Below are 22,852 nucleotides of genomic sequence, written 5' to 3'. Positions count from 1 at the left end.
TGAAAGTTTCAACAGTGAAACACCCGGCACAGACGCCTCTTCTAATTTCAGATAAACCATTGCCATGTGTTTACCTGGATCACTGCGGTCCCTTACAAAGGGATGGTAACTATAAATATATCATGGTCGCAGTGGATTCATGCTCAAGATTCATTTGGATGTGGCCTCAGCGCTCGGCTGACGCCCAAACTGTTATAAAAGATTTGCGGGTCTTTATCGGCACATACGCAATCGGCACGCTACATTCTGATCAGGGTCCTGCGTTTAGCTCTCGAGCTTACAAGGAGGCCATGGCCAGCTTGGGCATTGCATTATGGTAATCAAGTCCATTCCATCCTGAGGGAAATTCGGTTGTGGAAAGAAAAAAACGTGACCTAAAGCAATCTATAACAGCTGGGGTATTCGGCTCGGGTGACAGGTGGGTCAAACATCTAATGTGTCCAACGTAGTCTTAACAATCTACCAAGAAATTCTCTGGGTGGAATCACTCCATATGAAATCCTTTTTGGCACTAGAATGATTGTCGAAGACCTCGATCGTCATACTTCAGTGGTAGAACAAAAACCCTTTGATATCAAAGACCGTTTGGCAGTTTTGTAGGACTTAAATGAAACAAAGAAGTCTAAGCAACACCATACAAAAGCCAACGACCACTGAAGAAAAATCATCTGTCCCAGCAAGGCCTGTCTGGATTCCAAAGATTGGGGATCTAGTCAGAGAAAAGATCGCGGATAAGAAGGAATTTGAGCCTTCATATAGAAAACCAGTACCCGTACTAGCAATCCACTTATCAAGAATAGTGTTCCCGCGGCCCCTTGCTGGAAGAAAGGAGAACCGGTTTGTATCAATTGACCTGGTAAAACCACACCATGTGGCCGATAAGTAGTAGGCCCAGTGGACACCAAGGATGTAGCAGACGACCAAATCTGGCTACTATCCAAGAGGTTCAAACTGAGAGACTCCTCACCTTTGAAGAATCTGCAGTAAGAAAAGGACTATGCAACAAAGCAATGGAACTTGTGCCTCTTGAAACCCAAATAACAGTTCGTCAAGACACTCCTGTTTACAATGATGTAGCTTCGGATTATACTAATATGGCAAGATGTTCAGTAGCTCCAGCAATTTCAAGTAATCCGGATGCAATACCAACAATTAACAGAACTGCCTCTTGCTATTCCATCAACTTTGATACATTTTCTGAGGATCCCAGTGAGCCCGTAACCATGCCAGCTAACAGCACTTTTTCAGCAACTAGAAAATACTTATCTGGTTTCACCATGGGTTGAACTTTGGATTGTTAGGTGTACTTTTTTCGCCTACTTTGGCTCATTCTTGTCTTAAGTTTGGGAAAGCTGATAGATGGAAAATATAGTAAAATGGACACAGCAAGTAAGAACATCAACTTGCTCCTGAAGCCACACAAATGATCTCCTCGTGAACAGAGACCTGTCATCAGTGAACATCACAGGCGTTCCTATACCAGGTGGTATAGCATGGGACAGAACTGATTATGACATTCATGGTCCTGCAGAGCTGCTGAAGATTCCACATCAATTCAAGGTTTCCCTGAGTGACTTTGTTTCACCCGGCACATTTTCTGATGATTGGGACTTTGAGACTGTTATTAACATGTCAGATTTAGAAATGTCTGCAAAATGTGCAAAACATGAATACTTAGAAGGTTCATCAGATTATGCACAAATGTATTGCTATAATCATTTTGGTCATCATTACTTGCACAAATCTGTAAGCCCTAGATATGTTTATACTGTCAATCAATAGGAACACTGTCCAACGCCACCAAAAGGTAGCTCAAAAACATTCTATAACAAATTTCCATACTGATCAGGTTTTAATATCACAAATCCAGAAAATATTTACTTTAAAAATGTCAATAAGACCGGAATGAAAAGTATGCTAACCAACACAAAGCAAATGTATTCAGCAGCCTTATATGCCCAGCTGTCCTCATTAGGCTTTGACTTTTGGAGTGACAACATGGAAGCAAAAACTGTCTGGCGCTCAAAAGACTGACAAGTACAGGGAGTAGAAGCTTTATTTCGAGCCTGTATTATTCCTGAACAAATAATGTATTTGAATGACACTGTTCAACAAACATCCTGTCTTGGACTAGCCAAGATAAAAGATTCTAACAAACCATCCATACCTGTGCCTACAGCTGATAGTAAAAACACTTCAGAGGGAGGGGTCGACGTAAAAACTATTTTACTTAAAAACAGAACTGATCCTGATTGGAAGAAATGGTTAATCTGGCCCACAGACACTAATAACTGTCAAGATAGATTCCTGAATATAACACAAGGGTTGACAGTAACTAGGCCAGATCCAAGATATATCCCGAGACAACATCCAGGGATAGTAACAACTTACAGTGTAGGAAAACTATGCCTCGAATGGCTACAACAATCTACACTTACAGAGGTTAAACAACACTTAACTTTACTTAAAGATGGAGTTGATTTAAGAGACTTCTTACTAGGGCCTCATAAACCAATTCATAAACGTTTCATATACGTCGGTATTTATGCTACTTATAATGAAGCATGGAAAGTCACACAAATAGAAACTGCAGAGCGAATACGAGAAATTGATCGTATTAATTTAGAGAAAGCACACTCTGTAGTTGATAATGGGTTAAGAACTCTGTCATCCAGAATATATTCTTTGGACCGCATTGTATCCTCTGCCATAGCCATAATGGAACAGGACTTGCTCATGTTACAACATGGACAGTCTCAATTGCTAGGCTGGACGTTACTACATCTTCGTTCAGGCTATGTGCCTTGGCGTCTAATCAACACCGCCATTGTTTACTGGATTTAACTTTACAGATAAACAAATCTCTTTGGCACAGAGGGGAGATGCAGGCATGTATGAAAGGTTGGGTAAAGAATACATAAAGTCAACCTGGGATTTACCAAACACACACAAATGTTGGAGTGGGGGAAAAGAAGTATGTCTTAGTGGCACACAATGTAACAGCACACTAAGCCGTACACTTTTATGTCAGGGTATTGATTTACATGGAGCCTGTGACGGTTCTTCGACCAACTTTATCCTGCCACCTGCATGGCTCTCCGGCAGCAGTGATCCAATTTTTTTTTGGCAGCTTTACAATAGGAGCTACATAATGTTGAATGATCACAGCTGTTGTGGAATGATGCCAGGAATTGCCCATCTCGTAAGTGTTAGCCAAGGTCACTTGTTGTTTGCAAGTATTGTTTCCTAAAAGCAGAACAAACTGGGAGTTGCCACTATTGCCTTCACTGAACATCTCTTCTATTCAAATTGATACTTTAAGCAGAATGAAAGCCATTCTTTTACAATAAACGGTGCCACTGACCCCGTCTAAAGAGACGTATGATCTGCAAGTTGCAAGGTCCTCTGAGGAGATACATGCCTTATCATCAACAAACTGCCCCATACATTTCGTAGAAATGTTAGGGCGTATCTTAAACATGTCTGATACGAGCGGTATTGTACATGTATTTAAGACTATTTTTTTCGGGACTGTTTGCACCCTTTGAAGCAGTCCTGAGCATATTCCCAAACTTCGTGCGCTTGGTGTTTGGCGGACTGCCTCTCGTTGTGGGACTCGCAGCAGGGATTTTATTTTTGCTACTTCTGCTTCGATATGGCAAGCCAAGGCACCAACGTAGCCCGAATTACCATCGAGAACACTCTCCTGGCAATGAAGTGTCGTGAGCGCATAAACCAAATTTTGGGTTTGCCTCGTTTAAGAGATCTGAATACCACATGGTTTTTTTCATTCAGACCAATCTGGCAAGATTGCATCTCACCTGTTCTACGATGCCTGCTATGTGGAGAAGAATGCGTGCTAGACATCTGTCTAACACTTCCATCAGCACTGCCACGGGATGTTGACGATTTGCTTGGTTCTGTAACTGCTCATGCATTGTGTTGTCCCCAGCGGCTACCAATCCTGATGACGGCATTCATGGAGGTCTCACCAGCACAACAAGCTGGCGGTGAGATATGTGGAGCAACAGGCACACAGGTACCATCTGCGATGAACACTGCTGACGGCGATGCTTCTCATCTTTGTACTATTGATCTGCTTATCGCGGTAGTCCAACTTTCACCTACAATAGTAGACCAATTCTTTTCAAACTTAGACTTAATGTTTTCTCCTAACAGCGAGAATGACTTTTGAAGTTAGCCCACAGCGTTCTGATGAACTCTGAATTTGACCTTCACTTTTCAAAACAAAACTTCTAACTTTAGAACTCGATTTAACTTTTTACAAATCGAAATTTTGTTTTTGGCACAAAGTAAACTGCTTAAAGTAGAACTATTCTTAGAGAACAAGAATTCTTTGAACACTTTCAAGAGACAATATTTGACCTCGTTCACAATCAAAGTTTTTTTTTTATGCTGTCATGAAATAGTCTCGCCCTTTCTTCTGTATTTCAGAGCCATTTCATTAATGTTATTTCATGACTCATTCTGATAAGCAATTTTTCCAATGTCACACTACATGCTTTGAATGAAAATAATGCTCATTTTCGTGTACAACCATTTTTAATGTATTTTGGGTGGGATTGTAAACACATGCTTTAGATATGTCTTTGCTTAGTATTTAGTAATGTCAAACATAATAAAATGGAGTGGGTGTTGTATAGCGTTTTAGGACCCTAGTGTAACATTCCCGATTCATGCCCTTATATAGGTATAATTCACATTACCCTTATATAGGCATAGCAATGATACCCATGTTTAAACATAGCCCATGCGGTCCAAATACAGGCATGGCTACTTCACTAGTTCCAAAAAGCCACAACGATTTCTTGAAGAAAACTGCTTCAGCAGTCATGGACATCCCCTTTCTTGAATATTGATTTATCCTAGAAATCATGGCGTTTTCAAAGAACTACCGTTCTTTGGTGACGTTATTATGTCCGACCGTGCGTCAATCCAGGCACCTTGAAGGTATAAATATGCCTACACTTGCCCTAGCAAACACACAGTGGTTTGGAGCAGTTCGATTATCTACTTGCTCGATGCATCTCGCTACAGCAAGTGCCGAAGGAAGCCGACTCTCCAGCTGAGGCACTGACAGGCTGCCTTGCTCTTGCTGAAAATCCAGCTCCAGTGTTTCCAAGCTCCCCTTGCGGGGTGTTGGGAAATCGAGTCCGGAGCCAGGGATACCAGACCTCCTTCATTCTAAACCAAGGTACGGAGCTGAATAGACCCAAGAGAAATCTTGGATAGATTCTTGGCAAATAAACTAAACCTGTGCTTCACATCCCTTTCTTCTCTCGTACTAGACTTAGGTTAGGTACATTGGGGTAGGCGTATTTTAGAAGCACTAGTTGAGTACTTTTAGTCTTTGTTATTTATGTATGTATTTTATGGCTTAGAAATCATACCATGCTTTTACAGTATTATTTCATAATACTCTTCTTGCTGTATGCATTATACTTTACGGCCATTATTACGATTGTAGCAGTTCATTTCTTCTGCATGAGAAAGAAGACTGTTCAATAAATACTTTTATTGAAAACGCCTGTCTCTCTATTTCTCTGCACCTCTGGTGAAACGAAGCATGCACGATTGACTGAGTGAAATATCTATCTATTGTTTCCACGACTCTGAAGATCAGTTTTAATATACTTGGGGAAACAAAGTGGTCATGTGTATGCGGTTGTCGGAAACGAATCCCTTCTTTTGTATTCTAGAAAGTTTCTAGTGACCTCTGAGCTAGCTGGCACTCAAAATTAAGTCTAATATATTCGATAGAGACCTAGTCGACTTAAGTTCTACGTCACATCTATAGGATATATTATTGCAATGCGCAGAGCCTATTGGGAATATAGGAACTACACTACACTACTTTTACCTCTGCCTACCTTTGGGGTTCAACTGAACTCTGTGCACACTATACCTCATTTTGGTATAGTATATACAGAGCCGGCGTCCTATAGGAATGAGACATAGAGCAGAGGGAGGTAAACAAGCAGATGGTGGGTCTATGTAATCCCAGACGCTTAAAGTGTGAAAAAATATTTTTACGCAAAAAGAAAAAGTTCACAACAAAAACAGAGGAGGCAGAGTTAATTTCTTGGGTGCACTTGACGAACCACCAGCTTCTTGGGTAGCTAGCAGCTGCTACTTACTAGAATTGAAGAGCTGATAGAGAAGGCAATGGTGTTTCTTGCCATCTAAGGTCCTGTAACAGCAGCAGGATGAAAGTCTGCAAAGAATTCTAGAAGCTGGTGAATGTGGTGGACATGGGTGTTTCCCCTCAAGTGAGATGAAAATTAGGATAAGGGAGGAATTGTGTGCGGTGTGTTAAAAAAAAGAAGTATTTCTCTAATAGGTGTTAGTCAAAGTATTTTTCATTAACTGTGCCGGAGAGGCATCTGCATTAAAAATAGAAGTGAATTCGTCAATCTACATGAAACTTTTTTGTATACAGAAGTGTATGTGACCCTTCCCTAGACCAGGTTTCGTACCAAGGAGAGTGTGTTGCTCTAGCGAGCTTGCAAGAGGTGCCACAGGGAGAGTTTGTGTCTATGACCAGACTGTCAGAGACTAGTTCTGTGCCTGCAGGGAAATTGTTGTGTGTAGGAAGAGGTAAACTTTGAAAATGTGGGAGATGGCAGCGCTTTAAGCGAACTCCTCTGGGATGCCCTATAGATAATGCCTATCCTGCACATGATCAGCAAACTAAACGACCAACTGCATTAATTTGTGACTACAGTTGGAAGCGGCATTTGATAACGGAAGCTCTCATGTTTTTGATTACCTAAACTGGTGAAATAGGGGAGGGAGGAAGACCGAGAGGCCTACTGCGGGCCGGAGTTCATAGAGCACCGGCCTAGAGTACATAGGAGAGCCATGCCGCAAGGCACGTCGATCGGACAGCGGAGGATCCTGGGCCCGGTGCGGAGCTCTGAGATCGTGACTCTGGTACTGATTGGCCTTCAGTCATAAATTAATCACAAGCGACCCCTACCGCACTCAAATACCTGAACTGAAGCCGGCTGCGGAGATCCTCCTGCAGGCGCCCCTCCTGATCGCCGGGGCGTCCAGGGCCTGATCGTGCGGCGGGACTGATACAAGTGGTCGGGCGTCGCGTATATCGCTCCTTCCTGCCGCCGGCGGTGATCTAAACAGTCTGGATGCGCCACGGGGCCAGAGGAGGAGAGGGGACCTCTGACGCATATTGCCCAAATAACGGTGGGTTATTGCAGTCATTCTGGCGCGTCCCTGCAGATAACGCGGCGGGGTGTCCATGCACAACCATTGACTGGCGGATGAGTTTGCTGATGGCCCGGGATTGTTCGGGTGTTGGGACCCCCCTTGGTGGACTTGATCACTGCCTCTCGCGTTAGTACATGCAGCGGAGCGGTGGGAACTAAGGATATAAGTGGCCACAACATTGCTGGCGCATCTGACCACTCCGAGGAACTAAATTCAGTGAGGATCACTGCTTCTGCCCCCTACCAAGTGCAGAGTTGCGGGGTTCTATTACCGAGCTGCAGTCCACATGGAATTATAGAGCGGCTACCTGGCAACAATTGTAGTGTACATGGTGCATTATACAGGGACCCGACCAACATTTCACCACAGTGTCCGGAGAGGCCTATGAGAGTGGCGCTAAAGATCCCGCAAGCCACATACGCCATATGCCTGCTCGGTGAGAGACACACAGCACTACAGGCCCTTGGTGGAGACGCTCCTTCTGGTATTTTGCGGCACGTCGTGGATTCTGCCAGCTTTCTTAGTGGTGCACTCACCTCTATAGGATACTCCAGTGAAGCCCAGGAGACTGTTGACCGGGCCAGCTGCAAGACAATATAATTACAGTGCCATGCACCTCCATAATACACGCACTAGTCGAGACAACATGGGCAAGCCTGATAAAAATCAACTGAAAATCAACTTTGACCACTCAAAGAAATCATCGTAGCAGTCTACTGAGGAGCAGCAAGCTCTCCCGCCCACAGCGACGCCTACTTGCGGCGTTCCGCATGATAATATCCAATCGATGTTCCTCACAATACAGACTGCATTGACAAATATTGATGGCAAGCATTGCCATAAAAAATGGCGACCATAGTCTGGAGAAGGCATACAACACTGGGTACAGTTTATCTACATAATGTTGGTGTGAGGTTGCCACAAGAAGAAAAACCGTCGACGTTTCGACCCTCTTAGTAGTGCAGGAATGATAGTCCTTGCTGCGGGGTCTTCATCAGGACCAGGGGTGGGGGGCAGGTGGACCTAATAAAAATGAATATAGATTAGAGGGGAATTACTCCAACCTCTCAAGTTTATCACAAAGGTAGTGTTATTATCATAGTGGTAGTTTCATTCACATTGTCCTAGTTACTGGCGGTGACTGGATAGTAGACGGTACTTTAATACACTGTACAAGTAGGAAGAGTAAATCCAGTCTGTCCACACATGTTGAATGACATGAGGAGCAGTGGTACATAGTCTCCGGTTATTTAAAAAAAGGGGGGGACCCGAGCATCCAGGTCAGAAAATTGGCACGTGGGTAGTAAGGACAACTCACAAAATAGAACAAAATATACACCGGAGTTACCTGAATTTATACAAAACATGGTCTGCAGGTCAGGCACCAGATTTCAATTGAAGAGCCTGGAATAGTGAATGAGGCTGTCACAGACTATGTTGATATACAATTACATGGCAATTGATTACAGTCAAGAAACGGACATACCACAAGGTTGGGAGTTCTTTGAACAATCACTGGTTGATAGAGGCCTCTTGTGTAAGGGGACCGCACCTGGGAATTAATGATATACAATATTGTAACCCTAATATACGGGGTGTCCATCCGGAGTCACATAATCAAAGAGCAAGCCAACAACCGGGATCTATCGACTGAGTCTGGACTAAGGAGCCTATGGGAGTGGGACTGTCACTAGTTGTAATTACAAAGTAATGTACCTTGTTATAGCAATTTATAATCAAGTCAAAGTCAGAACATACCGCGAAGATTGGGGTCCTCCACGTAATTAATATATTTATTTATTATTATTATACCAAAGAGGTTGGAGGTCGTCCAAATAATCACTGTGATTATTTGGACGACCTCCAACCTCTTTGGTATGTCCTGGCCTCAATTGTATATAATTGTATATTTATTGCACAAGTACAGCGTATGCAAGTGATCGCTAATCAATTTGTTATCCCTGTCTGATCACTTGTTCTGAATATATGCAATCCTGACCCCCAGGTGGTGTGTCATCATCGACGTCGCCTCTTTTAAATAAATATATTAATTACGTGGACAGCCTCATTCACTATTCCAGGCTCTTCAATTGAAATCTGGTGCCTGACCTGCAGACCACGTTTTGTATAAATTCAGGTAACTCCGGTGTATATTTTGTCCTATTTTGTGAGTTGTCCTTCCTACCCACGTGCCAATTTTCTGACCTGGATGCTCGGGTCCCCCCTCTTTTTTAAATAACCGGATACTATGTGTTAGACGGACCGGGAGGGTCGGCCGAGACTACGGGGAGAGGTCTCCGGGGAGAGCCGTCTCCAACGACTGTACAGACAAGTAACTTCCCCCCCACAGACGGACACCACACAAGGTTGAAGGTTAACGAGACTTTATATGCAATTCTTAGGTTACGATGATATGGTACAAGGAGGTCTGGACTCAGGGGTCCCCTCGGTTCTAGTCTCTGGCTTAGGAAAGGGGTAGCGGGACAGTCTTTGTTACCGATGAGTGGAAAATAGCTCTCAATCCTCGAGCTCGGCGTTCTAGGTGATCGGGCCGCGGCGGAGCCAGGCAGGTCCCGAGATGGACGAAGGAAGGACGACGGTCCGCGGCGGAGCCTGCAGGTCCCGGTGAAGATGACGGTTACAACGGTCCGCGGCCACGCCAGCAGGTCCCGACGACGATGATGGATTTGAAGGTTGCGAAGGCTGTGGCAGCGCCAACAGGCAGGACGATGGTGCACAGGACAGAGCTATGGCAGCGCCAGTAGTCCGTCCAGGATGAGTTCCTCTTTACGTCTCTCGACTCCAAGATACAACTGCCTTCCTGCTCTGGAGCTGCCCCAGTTATAGGGCTGGCGTGCTTTGATGTCCGGACCCTCGCACTTGGAGGTCGGGAGGTCCGGGATGAGGGAGTCCAGACACCCAGCAGGGGGGTGGAGCCAGCGCCCGGGGAGGCGATGGGCGAGCGGCACTTGGCGGGGGAGAGCCATCGGCACCTCTTTCTCCCATTGACTGGCCAAGTAGCCCGCTCACCTCCTGGGTGGAGGGTGGTGCCGGAATGTCTGAGGCCGGGCTAGGCCCAGGGTTGAGGTCGATCGGGGGCCAGGCGGCCTCGTGGTGAAGTGTCCAAGATGGCGGCCCAGGCTGGGCGCGTGGGCCGGCAGTGGATCGGACCCACGAGGTTAACGTGCTCGAGGGCAGGGGTCCCTGAGGGGACGGAGGACGTGCAATGGTGGTGTGTGGTACTTGCGTGACCGGGCTTGGGCCTGGTTGGGCCGGGGGAGAGCGGCCCTTCATGTGGCCTGTCCAACACTATGTACCACTGCTCCTCATGTCATTCAACATGTGTGGACAGACTTGATTTACTCTTCCTACTTGTACAGTGTATTAAAGTACTGTCTACTATCCAGTCACCGCCAGTAACTAGGACAATGTGAATGAAACTACCACTATGATAATAACACTACCTTTGTGATAAACTTGAGAGGTTGGAGTAATTCCCCTCTAATCTATATTCATTTTTATTAGGTCCACCTGCCCCCCACCCCTGGTCCTGATGAAGACCCCGCAGCAAGGACTATCATTCCTGCACTACTAGGAGGGTCGAAACGTTGACGGTTTTTCTTCTTGTGGCAACCTCACACCAACATTATGTAGATAAACTGTACCCAGTGTTGTATGCCTTCTCCAGACTATGGTCGCCATTTTTTATGGCAATGCTGCTATCTAAATAGCAGCTGTAAGGTTTTTCTCAAATGCTTGATTTTACTGTCACTGAATCCTACCACTCCCTTACCCTTCTCACTATCACTTTCCCCCCTCCTTCCCGGGGCACTGTACGACCATCAATACAGTTGATTGTTCGCAATATGTATTTATTACATTTTGATCCCTGAGTGAATACAACTCTGTGGACAGTATAATTATGTTTGGATTCATTCATTAAATTGTGTAAATTATTTTGTGTATACACTGGGACCCTCTCCTCCTAGTAATTATTGAACCCAGGTCCCAGTGACTTCAGTTGGGTAACCCACTTATCTATAACACACTGAGAAGATCGACATGGCCGAAAGACAAATCTCCGACGCTGAAGATGCTAATAACCAAGTTAGTGCCAAACAATCTAGAATGGACAAACAGCTGATGGCGTTAGGCAGAGGATTTAGAAGCAAGGTCTAGAGGATGCAATATTCGCTTGATGGGAATAGTCGAAACCACAAATACGGGCCCCATGGAGAAATATGTGGAACAACTTCTTGTCACGCTGCTTGGCAGGGACATACTCTCGGACGACTTTTATAATAGAAAGAGCACACAGATCGCAAGCACCTAAGCCACTGCTAGGTACCAGGCCAAGACCCATCATCGCAAAACTACTGAATTATAGAGATGCGGCACTGCGCAAGGCTCGTGAACTGGGAACATTGAGACATGAGGGCATGGAAATAGCCCTATATCCAGACTTCACGCAATCTGTCCAGGAAGCAAGGAAGAAATTCGGACCTGTTAAACAGAAACTTCGAGATCTGAAAATTCCTTAAGCTATGCTGTACCCTGCCAGGCCCAAAATCACTGACGAGGGAGAAACAACGTTTTTCACTGAACCTAAAGACGTCATGAAATAACTCCAGCTGAGGAAACCCCAAGGAGCACACAGAAGATCACCTAGAGACCGACTGCCAGACCGGGAGACAATGTCAGATGTGGCCTGACACTCTTTGGCTGACTCGCAATAAGTTAAGATCCTGCTGGGAGGACTACACTCGCTCTACCACTTAAACCTTGTAATTCAGCTGTGATTACATGGCTGATACCTGAACACTCCTTGAAAAAAATGGGATTGTGATTACCCAACGCTAAATATCAAGAAGAGACCATTCAGCTGGACTGTGGCCAAAACGTGTGAACGTCAACCAGATAAGTAAAATTGGAACGGGTGATACTATGCCATGATGAACAGTCGGACAGGTTCTGTAGCCGCGGGTGGCTTTCACCTAGACAGCATGATTGTAGTCAATACAACTGTGTATAAGAATATAGTAGAGTTTGTTGTGAAGGTGGATGGATATATGGAGTAATGCCATTCCCCCACTCTTCTTGGAGAGGCCTCATAAAGGGATAGGGACTCGGCAGCTCCTGCCCAATTGTGTGTACCACGCTTGTTTAACCTTCTTAAGATTCTTACTAGTTCTATGTAAAGGGTGGGGAGTTAGGGGAATGGGCCACTTACATGGGGTTGTCTTCGCTAACAGGGACACGGCGGAGTGGGAGGGAGTGGGGGGGGGGGGGAGACATTGAGAAAATCACCTAGCAGCTACAAATGTGTTGATGGTCATAATTTTGAATTCTGTACTTGCAAGAAGGCACCGTTATCAAAATAAAAAAACGAAAAAAACTTGTAGAGGTCATCAGCTTGGGAGCCCCTTTTAGGGGATGGTACAACAAAGGGAGATTATCTGTTGCATTCCTGGAGCTGCAGTTAAAGCTGGTGATGGAGAGGGAGCTTATTCGAACTAGGATTCTTTTAATTTCTTGCCAGGACAGTAATTAGGCAAATGCTTGATCAGTTACCACTAGAGGCCTTTTGCCTCCTTAGTTGGTGAGAAATTGCAAAGTGGAGGGAATCCTCTGATTTGTATCTGGCTATCTTTCACATGTGTAGGGATATGATATTGCTCTTAGGCCATGATTGAAGGAATGTCCAAATATGCTTGAGCCTGTGAATTGTAAATATAGAGCTTTCCCTCTTGTGAATGCACGTGCCGTTGTTGTGTCCGCTTTGTATGGGGATCTACATGTGGTAAGGACTTCAGCACTATACTTGACCAGCATGGTGAGAGCCTTTAGTCTCAAGTTGCGTATAGTATCCTGTACTGGAAAAGCAAAAAGGAGGCAAAATGAATATCGTCATCAAACTCTTTATTTCGGTAAAATACCATGAAAGAAACACAAATTCTCGAAATTGGTTTCATACATATCAATATAAATCTAACCGTGCACATCAATAGTTAAAACAATACAGTTTAACAGTGGCAATAAATTTTAAAGTTAAACTAACAAATGTTAAAAAGCATGAAATACATTTTTTTTATTTATGTGTTGGTTTTGAAAATAGCGAAATTAATAGCTTTGTCATTTACAATGCCAATACTTTTAACTATTGCAAATGTGGCACCTATAGCATTTGTAATGCAACATGTTTTGTATTTATGTGACTTAGATGTATTGATATTACAAATAACAATGGTTTTTCATTTTTTTAAATAATCAATACTTAAATAAGTTATTGTAATTTATAATGGCAATAGCTTAAACTTCTGTAAATAACTTTTGTGAAGATTATGTGCAGTGTATTTTATTGTGACAAATCCAAGAACAGAAGTGAAATATTAACATCTTTTTGTGACATTTGTAATAAAGATTGAAACATTGAGAGAACATATTTGAACCAGTTGTTGTTGAATGGTTGCACAGAGTGATGTTGTGGTGGCGCTGAGTGATGTTGTGGTGGCGACGAGTGATGCTTTGGCGTTCAGTGATGCTGTGGTAGTGCATAGTGATATCGTGGTGCATTTGAGTGATGCTGTAGTGCCCCTGAGTGATGCTGTGGTGGTGCAATAGATAGATAGATAGAGTGAGGGCGATAGATAGATAGAGGGAAGGGCGATAGAGTGAGGGCGATAGATGGATAGATAAATAGAGTGAGGGCAATAGATAGAGTGATAGCGATAGAGTGAGTGGAATAGATAGTGAGGGCAATAGATAGATAGATAGATGTGTGTGGTGTGTGTGTGTGTGGTTGTATGTGTGGTGTGTGTGGTTGTGTGTTTAGTTGTTTGAGTAGTTGGGTGTGTAGTTGGGTGTGTGGGTGCGTGGTTGGGTGTGGTTGTATGTGTGTGTGGTTGGGTGTTTGTGGGTGTGGGTGGTTGTGGCTGTGTGTGGTTCTGTGGTTGTGTGGTTGTGGGTGAGGTTGTGTGGGTGTGTGGTTGTGTCTGGTTGTGTGGTTAGGTGTGGTTGTGTGTGTACGTAAGATTTACTCAACATACACTGGAAAAGGGACAAAGATCTTTAAGTAAAAATCGAACGGAAGTGACCGACGGTAATAGCCAATGACGCGTGCTGAATGACACCCCCAGAAAGTGAACACAGGAAGCGCCAGTAACTTCCTGGAAAGCCCGCAAAGGCGACGCTGGGGCCAACACGAAAATACATAACTTGTTATTAATAGAGTGAGTTCTATGATGCTTTGTAATCTATTTCCTTCACCACTTTCTAGGTGCTTAGCATATCGATTTGTTTGAATATTTTTACTGTTTGAAGCCAAACGTTCAGGAGGTAATCTTTAATTTATGGAAATTAGAACAAGGGTTTCTGGGTAAATGAGACCGGTCTGCGGTCTGCTTTTCTAACGTGACCAAAAGCAAAGCCACCAGGATGAAAACCTGCAATAGCAACGAGCAGCCGGTGCAGTACGTGAATATGCATATCGCGAGGTAATCAAGCTCCGGCAAAGGAAGTAGAAATGAAACAATGAAAATGCTGCTCGTATTCTCTCCATCACAATATGCACAGTCCATTCTAGTTCTACGTTTTGGAAGCTGACGTTTGAAAAGATGTATTTTTAAAGAGCCGCGTTGCATTACGAGCACCTTACTTTGGCACCTGTTTGTTTTTCCGTTTTTTAGTTTTACAGAATATTGTTTTTCATAATGTTACTTGCTAAGCGTCAGGCGGAACCGAACTGGGTTCCGCCGTTGATGTGCGAAAACGGAAGCAGGACAGAGCAACTCGGGGGGGGGGGGGGGGGGGGGGGGGGGATTTGTTAATATGTCAAAGTGAGCCCATGAAATGATGGGCGGGACTCCAGGGGAGTGACGTTTGACTTGGGGGGTACTAACTGTCAGACAGTTGAATGAAAATACACGGGACATTTCAGTTTTAAACAAATTGCATTCTATGAAAGATTTCACGGTATCTACTTTTCGACATTTTGTGTCTGTTATTGGACTATATAAAGCTGAAAAGGCACGTGATGGAAACAATACAACTATGTTTAGGCTGAAAAGGCCACTGGAAATGTACAGAACAAAAAAAGCAAGTGATAACAAGATGTGCGCATGCACTCATGAAAACAAAACTAAGCGTGGGGGCGGGACTTCCGTCTTGTGCGCGAATCAGCGCCCACGGAGTTCCTGGCCCGAGTAGCAGTGGTGACGCGGGACTCCCATGCCCGAGGGAGAGCCCCGCGGAGGCTACAGAACACCGGATTGCCGGTAAGTGGGACTGTATTCGGGAGCGGGCGGGGGGGGGCGGGGCGCGTGTGTGTATGCGACAGCGGGGGTGGGTTTTCTGTATGTATGGGTGCGTGCATGGGTGCTCGTGTGTGTCTGTGTGTGCGTGTCTGTATGTGTGCAGGGGGGGCGGCAGCTTGTGTATGTGCGCGCGCCTGTGTGAGTGCAGGGGGTGGGGGCTGGCTGTGTGTGTGTGTGTGTGTGTGTGTGCGCCGTCTTTGCATGCAAGCCAAGCGAAATCAGGGGCTGTGTGTACGTGTCTGCGCAAGCGCGTCTGAGAGGCGCGCTCCCGCGGTGAAAACTGGAAAGGAAAAGCGCGTGGCACATTGCTGTCCACATTCCCAAAAACGGGTAACAATAGTTGTCTTGCTGATAGCATTCAATGCTTTCGCATTGAATGCTAGTTCAGCTCGACCTAAAAAAACTACAGGTACTATGCAGGTCCTGGATTTCGCCGCAGGTTCAAGCCAACAGGGAAGATTAATGTGCAGGCTAAGCAAAGTCCTGTTTCTAAAATGGAAATGTGTTGGATGATTACATTCACCAGTAATACGGGTCATGATTTTTGTCGCAGGTTCCAACCAACAAGGAAGATTGGCGTGCAAATTTAGCAAAGTCCCGTTACTCAAGTGCAAACAAAGTTGATGTACATACTTAACAAAGTTCCGTTTCTAAAATACAGATGCCTTGGATACTAATTATTACATTATTCAGTCAAACGGGTAATTGATTACATCGCAGATTCTTACCAACAAAGAATATGGATGTGCAAATTTGGCAAAAAAACGTTACTAAGGAGCAAATGCTAGTGGTTACATTCACCAATCGTTATAAGAGACAATAAAAACATTTTAAATGTGCTTGTAAACAGGACTTAAAAGTATTACCTGCATTTTAGGATTGCTAACCTTTATGGCAAATGTGCTTTATGGGCAACTAATCGTATCAACAAAAAAGGAGGGAGAAGGAGGTTAAACCAAACCAGGTCGTCCTCCAGTCTGTGTACGAAATACAGGAACCCTATGTCAAGGGTCCAGAGACCTGGTAGGTGTTTGTATGGTCACTGCTTATTAAGTCAGTGTGTACCAAAGATGTGTAAAAAAGAAATTTCTTTTTAGAGTCCCCTCACTCACCGGGGTTGCCCCACGGTGACATGCTTCATCATTGGGGCCATCCCAGTTCTCTACGAAAAGGGGCGTGCTGCGACAAGGCGACTACGCAGGAGCACTAGTTTTGTGAGATGACTATGTGTGGTGCATGTGTAATGATGATGGAGTGGGTGTGGAATTAAAATATACCGTGCTAGTGGGCCTCAACAATTTATTTCGCTCCTAGTGTGGTATAAAAAATTAAAAAGGGGTGACACTGTCTTCTAACTTTTACTGAGTTAGATCAGTGTCAAAGGTCAACATGTTTCAAGCTCCCCTAAGCTTTTCTTCAGGACCATACAGGGTCCAGCCCTGTATTGCCACTCCTGTTTTTCAAATGAAAAAGTATTGCTAAAAATACCTATTTACAATGAACGCTGTTGTCAATAAACATGCGTGTTGTTATACATACGTTTTGTATTTCACTTCGATTTCTGTAAAATAGAATAACAGTAGTTATTTGATGGACAACCCCTTCCAAGAAGGGGAATAACTCACATGCATCTCATTCTAGCTAGGGCGTGAGTGTGCCCTTGACATCATATTGATGCGTGCTGGTTGTCATACCGGTGTGAAGAAATAAATCACTGTGAATAAAGTGGTTTAGTGGTTTCACACACAAAAAAAACACATAGACTAAATGTGACTATTGACAAAACACACAACATATACACACGAAAATAATATGGCAGATGGTTATATTTACATAAATGAGTATAGAATTACACCCCATGGTCTTAGGCACGGGCAGGAACGCCTCGTGGAAACATTGCTGAAAAGGATTATCAAAGTTTAGAGTTAGAAGGCCCTTTTCCTAGTTGCCACTCTAAATTGCCGGTTTCCTTGCAGTCTATCGCAACTAATACACTTACTTCCTATCGGCAGACCCGCTCGGTACTACCTGGTGTCTCCTCGCCGGACCGCATACTGATCTGAACTCGGGCTCGCGGTGTATTTAAACGCGCGTGCTTCCGGGTTGCCGGGAGACTAGAGCGCTCACCTTGGGCGGCCATCTTGATGGGATGTAATCGCGAGTGGCGCGAATGTTACCAAAAGGACGGGATTTTTACCGAATAAGGCTGGGTTGCGGGATAAGGAATATTTTACAGTGATACTGTTGACTGGGGCGTTTTAAAACTCTAATTTAGAACACAGGTATTTTTTCTCGGTTAGATGAAGTTTTTCACAGAGGGCTAGGCTTTATTCATAAAAAACGGGTTTTGTTTACGTTTGAAAGGTGGGAAGGTTGGTAACTATCTTTTCAGGGAAGTTTGTTCCTGATCTTTATAAAAAAAGGTGTTCAAGGTGATGGGTTATGTTCTTAGGTAGATGGAGGTTCTAATGGGAAGTATTACCATGATATTACAGCAGGTGTGGTTCATACCATCCCAAATTTATTTCAGAAAAGAAAGGTGGTCTATGGGCGGAAGGCTCCCCATGGGATTTCATCATTAAGTCCCTGGGTGTCCGTATGTAGGCGAAACACCCATCTTTGTTCTTTTTCGTGGAGGACTCGTTCCTGATTGTCTTTATTCTTCACTGTTTCTATGACCACCCAAGTTAGATCATTTGGGGTGTGGTTGTGTTCAATGAAGTGGGTGGTCATTCTTGTTGTGGCTCGCTTGCACCGGATGTTGCTTCTGTGCTCTACAATGCGAGTACTGACCTTCCTAGTGGTCATTCCTACATAGTGAAGGTTGCACGTGCAGGTTATTAAGTATACAACCCCACTTGTATTGCAATTTGAAAATCCCTTTAGTTCCCATTTCGTAGTGTTGTTAAAAATTACGCTCTTGGTTGGGGAAGTCAAATGACAAACACTGCAATTGTTGCATGGAAAATGCCCATCAGGTAGTGGTTGGGATCTCACTGTTTGGGTTATGGGTGTTGGACGGGTATGCACCAAATAATCCTTCAGATTTTTACCCCACCTATGACTGAACATGGGAGTGGGTATGTGAAGGCCACCGCTATTAAGTATTGGCCAATGTTTTCTGATTATTTTGGACACACTATCAGAAACTTGATTGTACGTGGTGATACAAATTGGTTTTTTGTCCTCAGGTTGCGTTCGCTCTTTTGGTTCCAGTAGTGCTTCCCTGTTGTTGTTTGCTGCCCGTTTTTTAGCCTCTTTGATTAGTTTATCTGGATATTTTCTGTATCTCAGCTTGTTGCTTAAGTCTTCCGCTTGGGTTAGGTAGTCAGATTTTTTGCTACAGTTCCTGCGCAAACGAAGGAATTGTCCAAATGGCAGGTTTTGTTTGAGATGGCGAGGGTGGAAACTGTCAAAAGTTAAGAGGCAGTTCCTTGCTGTCTCTTTAAAATGGGTTGTAGTCACCAGTCTGCCTGACTCGGCATGAATGTTTAGATCTAGAAAAACTAGATCGGTCTTGCTAATTGAGCAGGTAAACTTGAGGAAGGGATCCTGTGTATTAAGCCAGGAGAGAAAGGTCTGTGCTTCTTCTTCTGTGCCTTGCCATATCAACAGAATATCGTCGATATAGCGTTTCCAATGTAGGATCTGGTGTCTGTGTGGGTTCCTTTCATTCAGTATCTTGTTTTTCTCCAGTTGATGGACGTACAACCCGGCTACGCTCGGCGCAAAAGTACTGCCCATACTGGTCCCATGCTGTTGTTTATAAAGGGTAGATTCGAAGCGGAAAAAGTTTTCACACAGTGCTAGTTGGCAACATTCGAGTACTACATGGCGAGGAGTATGGAATTCCCATTCACTTTCGTATAATACTTCCTCTAGAATCTGTAAAGTCTCTCTGTGTGGTAAGCTGGTATATAGACTTTCGACATCCAGACTTATCAGAAGGCTGGATGTCGCGTCAAAGGTTAAGTCTTGTAACAGGCACAGTACGTCCTTGGTATCCCTCAAATATGTGTCTGTTTTTTGCACAAGAGGTCTGAGAAAGGCATCTGCGAATTGTGAAAGAGGCTCTAGAATTGAGCCTATCCCCGAGACTATGGGCCTCCCTGGTGGGTTCTCCAGTCTCTTGTGTATTTTGGGGATAGTATAGAAGTATGGTATTGTAGGTTTTTTGTTTGTTAAGAACTCAATTTCTTTTTTACTTAGCCAATCATTGGCTTGGCATTCCTCTGTCAGGTATGCAATTGAGATTCTTAGACGTTCTGTTGGGTCTTCATCCAGTTTGGCGTAGTTTCTTGTGTCCCCTAGTAAACGGAGACATTCATTCCTGTAATCCGTGGTATTTTGTAATACAATTGCCCCGCCTTTGTCGGCTGGTTTTATGGTAATTTGGTTGTTTTTTGACAGTTCCTGTAGCGCGGATTGTTCAGCTTTGCTGGTGTTATGAAATACCTTTATAGCTCGCGGGTCTAACTCCTGAACTTCTCTCATGACCGCTTTTTCAAAAGTTAATACCTCCACAGGTAGGTTGTGTGATGGAGGGACAAAGTTTGATTTTTTATGTAAACCTGTGTCACTCTGTTTGTTCTGTGGGATCTTTGTCTTGAAAGAATACCTGTAATTTGATCTTTCTCAGGAATTCTTTCAATTCGCAGCATAGTTTGAACTTGTCTGTGGTTGGGGTGGGTACAAATCCTAAGCCTTTATTAAGCACTTGGATCTGTATAGCCGTGAGGCATAGTGAGGATAGATTTACTACTAAATCGAGCTGGTGCTCGTGGTTGGTTCCGGCGGGCCTTTGCTCCGCGTGTGACGTGTTGTTGTCACCACTGGTTCTGCCCATTGTACTCCCTGGTTGGGTTTGTTTTTTGCTCTTTGTGCCTGGCGGCCTCTCCCTAAAAAAGGTTTCCTTTGGTTTCCTTGGTTTCCTTGGTCATTTCCCCAGTTTTGGTAGTTGGGTTGGTTGTACATGGGTGGGCCGTAGAAGAAAGGCGGGGGCGGAGGGCAATAATTATATGGGTCTTGATACATGGGCCACATCGGTGCTTGGTTTCCTCTGAAACCCCTTGTATTACCTCTTCCTCTTCTGGGTCTTCTGTTGGGGGTGGTGCTATAATTACTTGATCCCCCAGAGCTATTTGATCCTGTGTCCGAGCCCTCACTGTCAGTGTTGTATCCAGGGTTCTTATTGCTGGTTCTGTAATCGTCCCTAATGTAGGGATACACTTTTTCGTGAGCAAATGCTTTTTTATCTTTGGATAATTTGATGTATTTTGAATCCTTCAGGCTGATTTCAAATTCAGACATCGTTTTATTCAGCTCATTCAGTCTTTTTGTTAATTCTGCTGGAGTTTGAAAAGACTTGAGGCGTATCTCCATGGAATTTATCTCTTCCTTTAGGGAATCTACTAATCTGGTCGCGGTTTTAATAATCAAGACCAGCCAATCTCTGGTACAATGCCAGGATATTTGTGACCAGTCCAGCTTGAATTGTTTGTCGTGCTGGAATATGAAAGGTTCATTCCTGACTATGAGGCCCCTTGGTGCTGCGTTGGCTTGTAAATACTCCGCCATCATGACGCCATGGATCAATGTTTTTATTTGTGTTCTCTTTAATTCAGTCAATTCGTCCCAACACTGGCTCGCATCACTGTTTTCTCCTGTGGGTGCTCCTGTATGTGGTAACATGGAGGCAATGGCTCTATCAACTTCATCCTCCGAGAAGGATAGTCCTGTGTTCTGTGCCATGATTTTTCCGGTGGTTTTACGTGTGTGTTGTCTTAGTCCTTAGATCAACCTGGTATATACCAGTCGATTGATCTACGTTTTAGAGAGAAAAACTCCCGCAGCCCGTGGCTGCTGAATGCATAAACAAAAAAGGAGGGAGAAGGAGGTTAAACCAAACCAGGTCGTCCTCCAGTCTGTGTACGAAATACAGGAACCCTATGTCAAGGGTCCAGAGACCTGGTAGGTGTTTGTATGGTCACTGCTTATTAAGTCAGTGTGTACCAAAGATATGTAAAAAAGAAAAATTTCTTTTTAGAGTCCCCTCACTCACCGGGGTTGCCCCACGGTGACATGCTTCATCATTGGGGCCATCCCAGTTCTCTACGAAAAGGGGCGTGCTGCGACAAGGCGACTACGCAGGAGCACTAGTTTTGTGAGATGACTATGTGTGGTGCATGTGTAATGATGATGGAGTGGGTGTGGAATTAAAATATACCGTGCTAGTGGGCCTCAACAATTTATTTCGCTCCTAGTGTGGTATAAAAAATTAAAAAGGGGTGACACTGTCTTCTAACTTTTACTGAGTTAGATCAGTGTCAAAGGTCAACATGTTTCAAGCTCCCCTAAGCTTTTCTTCAGGACCATACAGGGTCCAGCCCTGTATTGCCACTCCTGTTTTTCAAATGAAAAAGTATTGCTAAAAATACCTATTTACAATGAACGCTGTTGTCAATAAACATGCGTGTTGTTATACATACGTTTTGTATTTCACTTCGATTTCTGTAAAATAGAATAACAGTAGTTATTTGATGGACAACCCCTTCCAAGAAGGGGAATAACTCACATGCATCTCATTCTAGCTAGGGCGTGAGTGTGCCCTTGACATCATATTGATGCGTGCTGGTTGTCATACCGGTGTGAAGAAATAAATCACTGTGAATAAAGTGGTTTAGTGGTTTCACACACAAAAACACATAGACTAAATGTGACTATTGACAAAACACACAACATATACACACGAAAATAATATGGCAGATGGTTATATTTACATAAATGAGTATAGAATTACACCCCATGGTCTTAGGCAAGGGCAGGAACGCCTCGTGGAAACATTGCTGAAAAGGATTATCAAAGTTTAGAGTTAGAAGGCCCTTTTCCTAGTTGCCACTCGAAATTGCCGGTTTCCTTGCAGTCTATGGGGTGTAATTCAAGGGCACACTCACGCCCTAGCTAGAATGAGATGCATGTGAGTTATTCCCCTTCTTGGAAGGGGTTGTCCATCAAATAACTACTGTTATTCTATTTTACAGAAATCGAAGTGAAATACAAAACGTATGTATAACAACACGCATGTTTATTGACAACAGCGTTCATTGTAAATAGGTATTTTTAGCAATACTTTTTCATTTGAAAAACAGGAGTGGCAATACAGGGCTGGACCCTGTATGGTCCTGAAGAAAAGCTTAGGGGAGCTTGAAACATGTTGACCTTTGACACTGATCTAACTCAGTAAAAGTTAGAAGACAGTGTCACCCCTTTTTAATTTTTTATACCACACTAGG

The 22,852-nt window shown here is 44.0% G+C and overlaps 1 protein-coding gene across 1 annotated transcript in view; it reads left to right on the top strand.

Annotated features, from left to right (window-relative positions):
- HEATR3 (HEAT repeat containing 3) overlaps positions 1-22,852 on the top strand; it is a 194,414-nt gene that overhangs the window by 5,271 nt on the left and 166,291 nt on the right. The gene's annotated exons all lie outside the window — the stretch shown is intronic.

The sequence above is a fragment of the Lissotriton vulgaris genome, chromosome 12, assembly GCF_964263255.1.
Source record: "Lissotriton vulgaris chromosome 12, aLisVul1.2, whole genome shotgun sequence".
In the NCBI taxonomy this organism is placed as follows: domain Eukaryota; kingdom Metazoa; phylum Chordata; class Amphibia; order Caudata; family Salamandridae; genus Lissotriton; species Lissotriton vulgaris.
This window is presented reverse-complemented; position numbering and strand designations above follow the sequence as displayed.